This window comes from Notechis scutatus, chromosome 2, assembly GCF_049901735.1.
Source record: "Notechis scutatus isolate UNSWTSFEM ecotype Mainland chromosome 2, rNotScu1.2, whole genome shotgun sequence".
In the NCBI taxonomy this organism is placed as follows: Eukaryota; Metazoa; Chordata; class Lepidosauria; order Squamata; family Elapidae; genus Notechis; species Notechis scutatus.
The window spans coordinates 67,114,934-67,130,550 of NC_142010.1; the positions used below are offsets into that span (position 1 = coordinate 67,114,934).

At 44.3% G+C, this 15,617-nt stretch overlaps 1 protein-coding gene across 2 annotated transcripts in view; it reads right to left on the minus strand.

The window, feature by feature from the left end:
• The window catches only part of SEMA3B (semaphorin 3B), a 52,736-nt gene extending 38,338 nt beyond the window's left edge, over positions 1 to 14,398 (minus strand). The window contains exon 1 of one of the 2 annotated variants that reach the window (XM_087954983.1): positions 14,306 to 14,398. The gene's annotated coding sequence lies outside the window, so the exon portion shown is untranslated. Of the gene's footprint in view, positions 1 to 12,843; positions 13,261 to 14,305 lie in introns of those variants that run through there. The other variant, XM_087954984.1, reaches the window with a different exon arrangement.
• Positions 14,399 to 15,617: the final 1,219 nt, after the last annotated feature.

Consider the following 15,617-nt stretch of genomic DNA (forward strand, 5'->3'; position numbering starts at 1 on the left):
GGGGGCATGCACAGGCATGCGGGAGGGAGGGCATGCATGTGGGGGTGGGTACCCATGCGGGCGGAGGCGTGCACATGCATGCTCCTGCATGCATGTGGGGGGGCGCCTTGCATTTTGGATATGCATGTGTGTACATGCTTTGGGCACTTGGGGCCCAAAAGGTTTGCCATCACTGGTATAGTTGCTACTTTGGCTTGCCTGCATAACTCATCTGGATGCAGGGGTGGGATTCAAAAAATGTAACAACCGGTTCAGTGGGCGTGGCTTAGTTGGTGGGCATGGCTTGGTGGTCATATTGTTGGCTGGGCGTGGCCAACTCAGTATCACTCACATCGAGGCATGCATCTCCGCACCTGGCCTCGCCTGACTTTGGGGATGCTGCAACAGTCGTAAGTGTGAAAAATGGTCATAAGTTACTTTTTTCAGTGCCATTGTAACTTTTAAATGGGTATTCCACACAAGCAAAGTACCAGCAAAGGAGGGGGAAAAAACTCCAGATAAATTCCTGAGACAGGAAGTCTAGTTCTGCCAAGAATGTAATAAGGGTTAACAGAGAGGCAGTTTCTGTAAGCAACACCAGAATGTTTCCTTCCTGCCTTCCTTACAGGATTAGGCCAGTAATTTCTTCTAACAACCAGTTCTCCAAACTGCTTAGAATGTTAACAACCGGTTCTAGAGAATAGGTGCGAACTGGTAGAATCCCATCCCTGTCTGGATGCAATCTACAGCCAAGTTCTGGCTTGATTCTTTTCTTAGGTAATCCCAGTATCTGGGGTTGCAAAATGCCTACCCTCTGTCATATAATCAGTAAATGCCCTCCTTGGTATAGATGCCAAAAGCACAACTACAGAATTCCCTTCCGTGTGCCAAAGGAAATGCTGCCATCCAAGCTCCCAGCAAAGACAGTGAATTCAGCTCCTTTCTTCCTACATCTTTATTTACTTCAACCCTATTTTGCATTGTTCCTGGAGGAATCTTCACCCAGCCCCTTCTTTTCATGCTGAGAAGGCCACCTTTGAGCCCATTCGTCTGTGGCAATTATTTCCTTGCCTCTCTGGCCATTAAGCAATGCCAGCTTCCTCTCGAAATTATAGAGATGCCGGGTAAGCCCAGCTGTAATGCAGGAGGATTTTCTTGTATCTCTTCAATGGCTGAAATGTCAACTAATGAACCTTGCCAAGAGATCAGGTGAACACACAGTTGCCTTTTCTGGGAGCTTGTTAAGCCATGGAGAACAAAGAAATAAAGAGAGACTAACACTCCCCTCACTTTTATGGCTTGATTAACTTTAGAAAAATTTGTATCTGTTAAAAAGGATGTGTGCACCTGCAAATTGATTGCAGGCCCTGTAGATTTTTGCAGATATCTTTTTGGATAACATGCAAAGTGTTCTTTGATCTTACAGTGAACACCTGTAAATAAATATTGCAATGTAGAAGGTATCTGTCAGAATTTCATTTTGTTCCACCCTATTCACCTTCCTTGGATGTTCATTTACATTCTTATCTGTAGTCAACATTCCATGTACCCAAACCATGCTCCATTCTTATAAAGCTGCTTTTATTTCCCCTTTCTTACATATAGTACCCCGCATATGTTTTTTTTTTCCTTTAAAATTGTTGATTCTCTTTCTCCTTTTCATTTTGGCAATGTAAGAAGTACAGGAATCCTGTGACCATATATGCAATAGGAGAGCTAGGCACCAAGCTTGAAACTGGGAGAGGGGAGGTCTAGTTCTGGATTTAGAAAGCCAACTGGCTGACCTCATGCCAATCATTTTCTCTTAGCTATAGGAAGAATGCAATGGCAAAACCATTTCCAAAAATCCTGCCAAGAAAACAGGGGCTTCTCCAGATAATCGCCAGGAGTCAACACTCACTCAAAAGTGTGCACACACACCTACATCCACATATAAGGATGAGTAAATGTTTAGACAGAATCTGATAACTCCTTTCTGCACACTGCCTTTTCCAGGCTCACAAATTCTTTGCTATCCTCATCAAGGTCAACACATTTGAGTGGCAGCCCATATGGGCCGTATGATGTGATCACTGGAGACGAGAGTCCTCCTCCAAATAAAGGCTTTATTACAACTTATTAAAATGGTGGTGGTGGTGAAACACTCCCTTTGTTGAGCAAGAGTGAGCTATGTGACCATGCAGGATTACAGAGCATTGTAAGGCTTCCAGGTATGAAGTCTAATTATGTCTGCCTTGCCCCAATTGCAAATGCAATGCCAATTCCATTAGTAGCTGCCTTTCTGCTATCTTGCTTTGTTGCCTCTAGATTAATCATATTCATATGAGTGTGCAGAGCAAGTGCATTCTCTCATAGATTTAGAACACTTACACTTTGGGCTGCAAAAGGCAGGAGCGTTTGATTAGAAAGATGGGTGAGATTCTTGAAGATGATAATTCATTGTTTTAGGTTCATGCCAATGGTATAAAAGATAGTCTACAGTGTTCTTTATAGTCATTGTGAGCAGAAGATCATAAGTATTTTTTTTAACTACCATGTTTTAAAAAGACTGGATGGATTTGCTTTTCGTCTAGCAAGGGATCACTATTTTATGAAGATGCAAAGGATACCAGCAACCCAGAATGCAGCACAGGAAGAGATTAGTTACACCTTTCCAAATAAAAACTCTTACAACGTTCTATCTCTTTTGCTAAACATAAAGCTTACTGAAGGAGTGGAAAAGGACATTTCTTATCATGATATCCTTGGCTCAAGGAACAGAAGATAAGCCATGCTTATTTAATAACTTTTGTCCAATAAACTGATATTGATCAGTTGATTGAAAATTGATAAGTTCACATATCATGACTGGGTTCACATAATAATCCAAGATACCAGAATCAAACAAACTGCATAATGGGCTTAGAAAGTATTGATCTAGTCAGTGAGATGTAAATAGGATTCATGAAAGCTTCTTTCACATTAGATTAACTATTGTATTTCAGTGACACTGCATCCCATTAGTGGGCGGTTAGTGGTTGCATCAGCACCCATCCTACAGAGCCAACCCACCATCACACTGTCTGATTTTGCTAACTTTCTACTGAGGAAATAATTGTATCCCTGCTCATTATCCCAGTTTGGGTCTGAGCTGTTCCCATTTTTTTCAAGACATAGATTGGCTCTTGCATTCAGTTGTGCTTTGGGGTTTCTTTCCGTTTGCTTTAGAGCATCAATCTAACCAGGAGGGTCATAAGGAATGTCTGATGCCCTAGCACAATATGAACCCTTCAAAATGTGATTTATTCAGCAAATCTTAATCCGTGATCAAGAGACAGATTGGTTTTAAGGCATCAGGCTAGAGTTCAAGTTCTGCCTTGGGCACAAAGCCAGCTGGGTGACTCTGGGCTAGTCATTTTCTCTCAACCCTAGAGAAGAGGCAAATCACTTCTGAAAAAGCTTGACAGCTGCAGGACTTGTCCAGGCAGTCTCCGACAATCCGATATGATTGAATAGAAAAAGAAAAAAATATGACTTATTGCAGCATGTAAACTGATCACACTGAACTAGCCCACTAATTGTTTCACTCTTTTTTGTCTTCTAACACAAATGCCATTTCCTCTTTGACCTGCTCTCCTGCTACTCATCCAGAAATAAATACACTATGGCAGTGCCTGGAAGGGACACTGTATTCAGAGATAGGTAGCAGAGTGGTGAGAATTTCACAGATAAATGTATAAGCCAATTTCATAAATGGATTTTTCCAGACCTTCTGAACCACACAGCAAATAAAATCTCAAAGCAGAGCATACTGTGCCATGTGAGTCCAGCTGTGCCTTAGCAGTACTGTAACTTTTCAGTGACTTCAGATCCCAGAGAAATTACCCGAGCCAGAACCATTGTCTAAAAGTCTATAAACCTATGCCTTCGCACTTTGGGCTACATAAAAACAGTGGCAAGAAAACAAGCTTTAAGTAAAAATATATTCTGCTATTACATTAGGAAGAAACTGATCCTGGGAGGAAGAACTCTGCTCTTTCCTTTCCTTTCCTTCTTTCCTTTCCTTTCCTTTCCTTTCCTTTCCTTTCCTTTCCTTTCCTTTCCCTTCCTTTCCTTTCCCTTCCCTTCCTTTCCTTTCCTTTCCTTTCCGTCCTTTCCCTTCCTTCCCTTCCTTTCCTTTCCTTCCCTTCCCTTCCTTTCCCCCTCCCTTCCCTTCCCTTCCCTTCCTTTCCTTTCCTTTCCTTCTCCTTCCTTCCCCTCCTCCTTTCCTTTCCTTTCCCTTCCCTCCCTTCCTTTCCTTTCCTTCCCTCCCTTCCTTCCTTTCCTTTCCTTTCCTTTCCTTTCCTTCCCTTCCCTCCCTTTCCTTCCTTCCCTTCCCTTCCTTTCCTTCCCCTCCTTTCCTTTCCTTTCCTTTCCTTCCCTTCCCTTCCCTTCCTTTCCCCTTCCTTTCCCTTCCCTTCCTTTCCCTTCCCTTCCTTTCCCTTCCTTTCCTTTCCTTTCCTTTCCCTTCCTTTCCTTCCTTCCCTTCCTTTCCCTTCCCTCCCTTCCCTTCCTTCCCTTCCCCTCCCCTCCTTTCCTTTCCCTTCCTTTCCCTTCCCTCCCTTTCCTTCCTTCCCTTCCCTTCCCTTCCCTTCCCCTCCTTTCCTTTCCTTTCCCTTCCCTTCCTTCCCTTCCTTTCCCCTGCCTTTCCCTTCCCTTCCTTTCCCTTCCTTCCTTTCCCTTCCTTTCCTTTCCTTTCCTTCCTTTCCTTCCCTTCCCTTCCTTTCCCTTCCCTCCCTTCCCTTCCCCTCCCCTCCTTTCCTTTCCTTTCCTTCCCTTCCTTCCCTTCCTTTCCCCTTCCTTTCCTTCCCTTCCTTTCCCTTCCCTTCCTTTCCCTTCCTTTCCTTTCCTTTCCTTTCCTTCCTTTCCCTTCCCTCCCTTCCCTTCCTTCCCTTCCTCCCCTCCTTTCCTTTCCCTTCCTTTCCCTTCCCTCCCTTCCCTTCCCCTCCCCTCCTTTGCTTTCCTTTCCTTTCCTTTCCCTTCCCTCCCTTTCCCTTCCCTTCCCTCCCTTCCCTTCCTTTCCTTTCCTTTCCTTTCCTTTCCCTTCCCTTCCCTTCCTCCCTTCCTTTCCCTTCCTTCCCTCCCTTCCTTCCCTTCCTTCCTTTCCTTTCCTTTCCTTTCCTTTCCCTTCCCTTCCCTTCCCTCCCTTCCCTTCCCCTCCCCTCCTTTACTTTCCTTTCCCCTCCTTTCCTTTCCTTTCCCTTCCCTTCCTTTCCCTTCCTTTCCCTTCCCTTCCTTTCCCTTCCTTTCCTTTCCTTTCCCTTCCTTTCCTTCCTTCCCTTCCTTTCCTTCCCTCCCTTCCCTTCCTTCCCTTCCTTTCCCTTCCCTCCTTCCCTTCCTTTCCTTTCCCTTCCTTTCCCTTCCCTTCCCTTCCCTTCCTTTCCCTACCCTTCCCTTCCCTCCCTTTCCTTCCCTTCCCTTCCCTTCCCTTCCTTTCCTTTCCTTTCCTTTTCCTTTCCTTTCCTTTCCTTTCCTTTCCTTTCCTTTCCTTTCCTTTCCTTTCCCTTCCCTACCCTTCCTTCCCTTCCCTTCCCTTCCTTTCCCTTCCCTTCCCTTCCCTTCCTTTCCTTTCCTTCCCTTCCTTTCCTCTTTCTTTCTTTCTTTCTTTCTTTCTTTCTTTCTTTCTTTCTTTCTTTCTTTCTTTCTTTCTTTCTTTCTTTCTTTCTTTCTTTCTTTCTTTCTTTCTTTCTTTCGTAAGACTGCTGTGACTATTGTATCAGGATTATCCTTTGCCAGAGTCAGGATAATAGTGCTTTGCCTTTTCAATCTAAGGGTAGCTCCAAAAAGCCCTACAGATGGAAAGGGAGCAGGCAGCTTCCTCTACTAGCTACAGTCCCCTCCAATGTATTAAAGAGCTTGAAATCACTACTTAAGTAGATTTAATTGCAGTCACTTTTCCTTTGACAACTGGATGCACTAATTTGAGAAGCAAATCAGGCGGTACAATACAAATATATGAATTGTTACTGGGTGCCAAAGTGAGTGACCAGCTTTCCAGTGTAATAGGCAAACAACAGTTTCTAAATTGTTATGAAATGTGAAACAGGAACTTCACGGCCATCCTTGCTTAGGCACTAAGAACTGAATGGCTGTTCAGAAAGGCTTGAAGAAGATGGGCCAGTAGCAGGAGGTGAAATCTCAGAATTCAGTGGTTAAATTCTAATTTAGCACACACTTACACGGAACAAACTAAGTTCTGAAGAGGCCTCCATTAGCAGTCAAGGAGAAGGGTTTCATTGTTCTACCTTGCTGCTTCCCACAAAATTCAGAGAAATACATTAACTTTTTCTGGATTTGTAAGGGTTGCAAAATTCACCTTTTTCTTAGTTCTTTGATACAAAATGTTGCCTTCAGAAGAATTGTCCTCTTGATTTCATAGGAGGAGAAAAAGATATTTACTACTATATTAAAACTTGATGTACTTGCCGCTGAGAAAAAATATGAAGAACAAGTATGACGAACTACTGATTGTAGTTTGGGGGGGGGGAGATGATTTTTTTCTTAGAACAAAATTATCTTTGGCTCCTCCTTTCCAAATATTAAAGTTGCCCCTTCCTTTGCAAGGCTCAGGAGCTAATTTGAAAACTGTCCCTGGCTGCCTTCACAGATGGGACTATGTGAACCCAGAACTGCTTTGCTGGTAATCATGCCAGATGGTATATCTCTGTATGTGCATACCCAGGCAGATATCCTAAAGCAAAGCCCCTGGCTGAGGAACTTGAAGTCCACAAATCTTAAAGTTGCCAAGGTTGGAGACCCCTGTCCTAAAGCATCTTTAAAAGCCTTGCGATGAATGCAGCCACTTGATGTGCTTTGCAAAAAGTGGCTTCCTTTGGGCTTGTACATTTGCAAAGTCTCTTTTCATTGCTTTGCACAGCCCTAGACATTCAGACTCCATTGGGAGGATGGGGTGGTTGGTATCTTTCCATGACAGTAGTGGTACCCATTTTAAAACAGGAACATTTCTCAAGTACCATATTGCACTTCCTGGCCTATACAATCTACTTTCATAAATGTGTGGATCAAGTTGCCGTATTTCTTCTTAACTTTGTGAACATCTCTATCAAACTGGGAGGTTTTCCCCCCCCTAACCCCCACATCAGTTTATTTGAAATTGGAATTGAGCAATTTTGCACTGCTCAAGCGTGTGGGCATTCTGTTCTGCCGTAGGGAGGTATTCTTGTCTCCCTCCTTCCTGAGCCCAAGCCCCCCACATACAAAAAAAACCCCTAAGCAACCTGTTGCTTTGCAGTCAGTCGCCCCACAGAAGAAAAGGAGAATCAGGCCAAACTCCAACCGCTTCCTCTCTGTCTTGTTTATTAGATAGGCAGAAAAAGCTGTAGGATTCTGCCAATTAAAGCTACTTGACCTGTTTTTTGAATGGAAATTCCTGGATCCTGTCCACATTATTTACTACTTCTTTTTCCTCCTCCAGTCTATTATTGCGGCATGAAAACACGCTTAGAAATATTTGACAAAGCACACTTTCCCTATAGAAGACAATAAAGCTCACTTTCAAAATGCAATAAAGTGCTGAGGGCTTGGACATTTTTCCCTTTCTTTTTCTTGCTTTGCAAACTGTCATCCATCTCCTAGCTTCTCATCATAACAACATGGGTGTGAATTTTTGAAGCCAAGCAGTAGAGTAATGGTTTTATTCCCCCCCACACCTTTTTTTTTTTTTTTTTTGCATCATCTGTTTCTCCAAAAGCTTTGGCAGTCAGAGGAGAGGGAGCAATGACCTTCTGAGAGCTCTCTTTGTGATCTCAGTATGTCATTTTGATGTTAGGAGCGGCAAAAACAATTGCAATTCAGTTCAAATTGTCTGGGGTGGACCGGGGAGCAAACTGGGGCTAGTGAGGAATTGCTCAAGGGAATGGCGGCATGCAAAATCTTTTCTCAAACTATTTGCAATTCTTAATCTCAAAGAATAAATATAGAAATTCTGACAATCAGATACAATTTGGTGAAAACGTTTTGATGATGCCGTCTTCATGAGGGGTTTATTTAACTTTAGACAATTTTTATTTTATTTTTCAACTGCTGTAGTTCTAGTAAGGATGGCAATCTATTTCTCGGACAGTATACTTCTATAATAATCAGTGCTCAAAATTACTGCTAGCTCATATTTCTAATGGCCATCACTGCGCTCTAGAGGTCACAACAAGAACATTACCGTGTGACCACTGTCTCCCTTGAGAACGGAGTTCTGAATTAAAGCCCCACTCTCAAGGGAGACAATGGCCATATGATTGATGATATTCTTCCCTAGACAGGCACTCTTCAGATGCATTTAGGACTCTATTCTTCAGAAGGTCTCGCAAGATTTCGAGTGTAGCCTTTGATCATGCTAGTTGGCCTTGCAGGCCCAACTTCTCTGGAGAGTGCCAGCTTGGGGAAGACTGCAACATATTGTTTCCGGTAGGTATTTAGGAAAATTGAATCCATGGTCCAAACAGGTTCCAATATTCTCAGAGGGTTGGGTTTTCTTCATTTTTATCCGGTTTTGGCTGGGAGATGCTTGGGGAGAAGATGAGTTTCTGATTGCTCTTGCAACCGTTCAATTTCTGAGTCCTGAAGGTTGAAACCTTCCTAGACACAGAGGTGGTATTCAGCAGGTTCTGACCAGTTCTAGAGAACCCGCAGCGGAAATTTTGAGTAGTTCAGAGAATTAGCAAATACCACCCCTGACTGGAGATTTTACAGTGTCCTTTCCCTGCCATGCCCACCAAGCCACGCTCACAGAACTGGTAGTAAAAAAAATTGAATCCCACCACTGCCTAGACAGGACTGTTTTTGAAAGAGGCAGCCTTTTAATATTTGAAATAATCGGTTGGATCAATGTTTTAAAATTCAAGGTGGTAACATCAATCAGGCAAAACCACCATCTTTATCACCATCATTATCTCTGGGATTTCTTCCAGGATGGAAGTGGCAACCTTAGAGGTGGAGCCTCAGAGGTGTCCTTCATCTTATATGGATCTTTGGTTATTCGGGTTTTCTCCCGCGTAAAATTGGAAGTATTTTGGCGACGTTTCGACGAAATCTCATTCGTCATCTTCAGGCTTGTGTCTTCGGCTTTGTGCTTCTTGGAGTAATGTGAGCTTGCATCTGTTTTTTCTTTTAACTGCCATTGGGAGTGCAGCTTGACTGGGTGGGGGCTTGGCTTGGCAAAACTCCCACTGGCAGTTAAAAGAAAAAACAGCTGCAAGCTCACATTACTCCAAGAAGCACAAAGCCGAAGACACAAGCCGGAAGATGACGAATGAGATTTCGTCGAAATGTCGCCAAAATACTTCCAATTTTACACGGGAGAAAACCTGAATAATCAAAGATCCACATACAAATACCCGCAAAAACCTCAGAAAACAAGTATATGTGTATATGTATATTTACATTATATGTAAAATACATTTAATGTATGAGTTGCCTGGAACCCTCCAAACTAAAATGTGAGCTTTAGTGGATTCGTAATTCACATATTGTATAGAAGTGATTTCAGTGTATTTGAGAACCCTAGGAAAAATCCCTCAGCTTTAAGGGTAGTGTATAAAATTTTAAATTAAAATAACTCTTTGGGACTTGATCACACTTTCCCAACAGAGGGGGGAAAAATGCACTGACTTTTGAAGAAAGTGAAAACTCAAGGGAAGGGTCATTTATCTAGAAAGGCTCCATTTGAATTAAAAAATAATCTGACTGCTGAACCGAATGGCTAATTTTTCTCCAAGGACTTCGCTCCTCAGACCATATGGCACTCTGAGGTTTCTTCTGCAGATTCTGCAGTTCTTTTCTTTAACAGCAAAAAGATAACTCTGGTGTCACTCTGGATAAAAGCCCAACAAATTCATTGTTTTCTTACTGGCCGAGAGTCCGCTGATAACAGAATCCTTGACGGGATTGCTGCTACTGAGAATGTCCTCCAGCTTGGTTTGAGAGGAACATGCACTGTTCCTTTAAAAGAAAGATTCATAGTCACGGTGCTGCCAGAGAAAGATGCAATGCCAGAAAAACTGCTGGAAGCCTGTTTATTACTGTACATGGACTGGGTGACAAGCTGAACAGACGTAAGGCGTACGCACTCCTGAATGCTGGGCCTCTTTCCTCACTACAGAGGAGAAGGAGATTGAACAGATGGGAAAAGGAGAAGCATAAAGTTCTATTAGAGCATAAAGCTCTCTTTTACAGGGGAAAGGTGGTGGCTCCAATGAACTGGCCCATATAAGGACTTAAGTGGAGATACACCATGTGAGACCTCAGCAGGTGGCAGCATCTAGCTGACCTTGACCAATTTTGGAAGTTGCGCAAGCTCAGCCTTGGATAGTAGGTGGATGGGGCCAACCTTGGAATCTCAGGGCTGTTAGGCTGGATTGCACAGTTGAAAAAGCTTCCCGAAACACATAAATTATCGTCGTAAAACAGAGATTGTGAATTCTAGGTTTCCCTTAGGCATAGAAGGAGTATTTGGTATACTTGCCACTTAGAAAGTAATAAAGGTGGGATTGAGAGTATCTTGGTGACATTTCGATGAGGTCCCACTTGCCATCTTCAGGCTGGTGCTTTTGGCTTCATCAAGATACTCTCAATCTTACACGGGGAAGACCCAAACATGCCAAAACCTGCATACCTGTACTATTGCCAAGAAAATTGAAACTGTCTGGATGCACTGCCCAGTGGTGGACACTGGAAACAAATGGGTGGTTCCCTGAATGAGTAATGCAAGATGTAACCTTTATGTAGACTCAACTTCACTATGATAATAAGCCAAATAACAGAATTAACTATCTCCTAATCTTAACCTGCAATGCAAAAGAAAAAAGAAATCATAACCACACCAGTTAGCATGAACTGGATTAATATATTCAGATGCCAGGAAGCTAAGACCTCAATATATATCTTATTTGATGGTGAGAATTTTCTTGAGGAAAGCAGTTGTTTGAATAACCCAAACCTGATTTTTTGAAAATTAAAAAATAAACAAACAGATATATAATGTTTCATGTTTCTAGATAGTCCAAACCTGGCTGTTTGAATACTGTTGTCCAAGGCCTATCTTTATTCTTTCAAATGCCTTTCAACTCTCTTAAGAGTACTTGCATCTGTCTCCAATGGAGAAGACAAATCTCAGCTGGAGTCTTGTGCTTACTTTGCAGTACTCTATTTTTAGAAAAATGCAAAGAAATGCAAAGATACAATTAGAGAAGGAAGTGAAGGCTGTCAGGTTTATTGGAAATATGTCCCTTGAGCAAAAGTTAAAAGACCTGGATATATGTGACCCAGAGGCCGGATGGGCATGGTCTAATCATAAAAACAGAAACAATTGGGTTTCTTTTTTCTTCTTTTGTACTTTCTCAGGAGACCTTCAAGTAATGACTATCCAGTCATCTGTTGGAGATGCTTTTGTCCTGAATGTTTTGCATCAAACAGTGAGTTGAACTAGAACTAGATGACCTTTAAGATCCCTCCAGTTCTATGATTCTACCTTTCCTCCCACAATTCTAGATACCAGTTACACCTGAAAACGACACCTGCAAAACAGGAGAGCTATTATAGAAGCTGGTATTGACTCAGGCATGTCAGCCCATATCAATTTTAAATCTCAGATCCTTACTCTATGGCATAAGATACAAAATTAAATGCAGAAGGGAAGGAAGGAAGCAAATACTATGTTCCTCCAACCCCCACCCCATCCCAAAATAATATGCCCTGTCCCACAAAAGCCTGGCCTCCTTCACTCAGGCTGGCTTCAGTGGCTTTGCAGAGAGAAATGCTGATGCTGGGGATATTCTTCTGGTTTCCAAAAAAAAAACACCAAGATTCCTAAACAGCGAATGCAGATTAAATCCCTGCCCTCCCCATCTCTTCCTCAGAAAAATGGGAGCCAGTAGTTGATGAAGCATCACCTGGAAGAGGAGACCTGGCTGCTCCTCTTCAATTCTAAGATTTGGTCCCCCTTTTCTGGGTCTCCAGACATATCTGGGTCTCTGGGTCTCTGACATATCTCCTCATTTCAAAGCGGGCAGGCCATTCAATGCCAGCATTTGGATCCTCCAGGATTTTTGCCACAAATATTTACAAGTAATAAGTTATCCTGGGAATATGCCTTCCAACTTCACCCTCAACATGCAAGGTTTTATACCCTTTCCCCAGGACCATCTAAGAACTCGAATTAATAGGTCTTTATCCAGGACCTCCACTCCCCAAGCACTAGGATGGGGAAGGAAGGGAGGAGAGATGGGGAAGAACCACGTGACTTTAACATTCCTTTCCCTTGAATAGTCCACGGTCCAGGTTTCTTTTCCCAGCACCTTGTTTCTCCCTCAGGTTTGCCAAAGGCAAGGGAGTAACCGCTTTTAGCCCACTCTAAACCCTACTACCCTGGGGAAATAGCGCCACCGTGTCCCCTGCTTTCAGCCTTCAGACGTGCAATAGCAGGAACCAAGATTTAGATGGGCAAAGCGGTGCCTACTCGGAATAGCGGCTCCTCGGGAATTCTGGGAGTTGCAATTCAGACATAGCTGGAGGTTTTTTAGGCAGGTTTAGCCCGCGGTTAGTGCTAGGGGAGAGGAGATATTTTTTTGTCGCTGGGCAACCAACACAAAGTGAGGGGCACTTTCCCCCTCTCTTCCTGGCTCCCCGGCAAACCCCACTTCCTGGCTCCCCTCCGATAGAGAGAGGGGAGGGGAGAGGGAGAGGGAGGGAGGTTGTCTCCACCTTGAGGAAAGAAACGGTTTGAAGGCGGCCAGCGCTGCGCCCCCCCCCGGCTCAGAGATCAGCGCGGTTCGCTGGTTGGCAACAACATCCCATTTCCAAAACGGCCCAAAGAGACAAGGAAGTGGAACCCACCTGATCCCGCAGCCCTGCCGGCCGCTCAGCGCCACTTCCGAATCCGAAGGGGAGCAGGTCAGCCGAGAAAGAAAGATCCCACCAACTCCTTGTGGTGTTGCCTTTCCTCAGCCCGGCTGACTGACCGGCCGGCTGCGAAGCTGAAGCGCGAAGGGCTGGCCAACCTTCCCTCCTTTCTGCGCTCCCCACCCCACCCCACCCGCCCCTCGCTTGCCTCAGCCTGCCTCTTTTCCAACCCGGCAAAAGCGAAAGGGGAGGAACTGGCTTAAGCGGCGGGTCCGAAGTAGCTCCTGCAGACGTCAAGCGCCGAAGAGTCCCTGGCTGGGTGGAGCTCACTTCAGCGCCTGGAGGGAGCCAGCAGAGGCGTAGGGCAGGAGCGGAGCGCAGGGCCCTGGCCCCAAAACGGAGTCCGGGTCCTCTTCCGAGGCCACTTTTCAGACTCAGTTGAACCTAAAAGGACCCGTCCGAACCGCGCCGGGGTTTGAACTGGGATCCATCGTAGCGCTGGCCGGCTTCAAACCGTTTCTTGCCTAGAGAACACACCGTCTCTCTCTCTCTCTCTCTCTCCCTCCATCTCTCTTTCTCTCTCTGACGGGCTGAAGAAAGTGGTGTCTGCTGAGGAAGAGAGGGGAAAAGTGCTTCCCCCTTGTCGGTTACCCAGAAACAAAATACTTTCCCCCTCCATCCCTCCCTCCCTTTATTTTACCATTTTAATCAGTTTGATTTTCTAGTCTGGTAGATAAACCGGACTGGAAAAACCAAAGTCATAAAGATTTGTGTGTGTGTGTGTGTGTGTGTGTGTGTTTATGAGATTCTGTTACTATGACTATATTATGAAGGTAGCATTAGCATCTATCACTTTGGTTTTCTAGCCTGGTTTATTTTATCTAGTCTGGTTTTATTTCGCCTGGGTTTCGTTCGAGGCGAAGTACCGATACATCAAGCTTCCCCCCACCCAACCCAAGTCTCCCCGCGATTCTCCTCACACCGGCTGCCTTTTGGTTTGCGGTTAGAACAGCCTATAAGCGCGGTCCGTTGTTCTTTGGCAGCCCCCGCGTGGCTCCCCGCGTTTCGAAGTAGGTGAAATTATGCTAGCAGAGCATCTGGTTCAAGGTTTCTGAAACTTGGCAAAACGGTTACGGTTTGGGGGGGGGGGGTCAACTCCCAGAATTCCCAGCTGGGAACTGAGATCCACCCATCTTAAAAGTTTCCAACTTTGAGAAACACTGACTTAGGCTAAAAGTTCATTGAACTCCTAGTGCAGCGTTTCTTTCTCAACCTCCACACTATAAAGATGGAAACGATCCTAAAGATTAAACCCAGCCTTGAAATTTTCGGGACAATGCTGCTCTCAAAGGTGTATCCCTCCAGATAGGCGGATCCCCAATTCTCTCATCAATCCAGGTGAACAGAGCCTGTGCTGGCTGGGAATGGAAAGAATAAGTCTGCTGGTGTGAATTACCTGCCAGGGAAGACTTGGGTCTACCCTGGGTAGCTGCTGAACGGCTATTTTGAAGTTCCTCCAGCCAAGTCACAGGTGATGTTGCAATGTGTTCTGGTCCTCTTCCACCAGGAATACTGATGTCATGGGCGCTAAGAGTTAGCTTGAAGAAGGGAGGGAGGGAGAGGGAGGGAGGGAGAGCCTCAGCCAAGACAATGATCAGCAATTTGAGTCCAAAGAGGAAATGTAATTTGAGAAAGCATCTCAGGCTTGACCTTCCCTAGTTCTCAGGAAGATAAAGAGAAGGAAGGTAGGGGAAAGAATATTCTGACTTGTGAGATTCTGTCGCTATAACCATACTATGAGTCTCAGAGGAGCCTCAGTGGTGCAGTAGAGTGCAGTACTGCAGGCTACTTCTGCTGACTGCCAGCTGACTGCAATTTGGGTCTCACCAGGCTCAAGGTTGACTCAGCCTTCCATCCTTCCAAGATGGATAAAAATGAGGACCCAGATTGTTGGGGGCAATATGCTGACTCTGTAAACCACTTAGAGAGGGCTGTACAGCACTGTGAAGTGGTATATAAGTCTAAGTGCTATTGCTATTATAAAAAAAATAGTATTAGTGTTAATCACTTTGGGTTTCTGGTCTGGTTTACCTTAAGGGCTTGACAACTGAAAAGGACTTAGATTAAATTGATTCTATAAGATGGCCTTGGAAGGGGACAGGGGCTTTATGTATGCATGCAGATTCGTGCTCTGGCATTCTTCTGTTCTTTGGGAAATCACAGTATAGGAAGTCCTCGACTTATGACCACAATTGAGCCCAAAATTTCTGTTGTTAGGTGAGACATTTGTTAAGTGAGTTTTGCTCCATTTTACAACCTTTCTTGCCACAGTTGTTAAGTGCATGTGATAAGTTACTAACCCGATTGTTAAGTGAATCTGGCTACCCCACTGATTTTGCTTAGCAAAGTGATCACATGGCCCTGGGACATTGCAATGGTCATAAATATGAACCAGTTGCCCAGCATCTGAATTTTGATCACATGATTGTGGGGATGCTGCAAAGGTTGTAACTTTGAAAAACGGTCATAAGTCAATTCTTTCACTGCCGTTGTAACTTTGAATGGTTACTAAATGAACTGTTGTAAGTCGAGGGCTACCTGTAATGCATAAGCCTCAAATACCCAAAATTTTGAAAGAGGAAAAGAGAGTTGTAGGCATTGACATGATGTTCTCTGCCAGGGCCTGGCATCATGCTTAAGCTCTATCTGCAGTGTGGGTAGGACGGATGACTTAGCCCACCTATTTTTGCTTTGGCATTCCCTGTAAA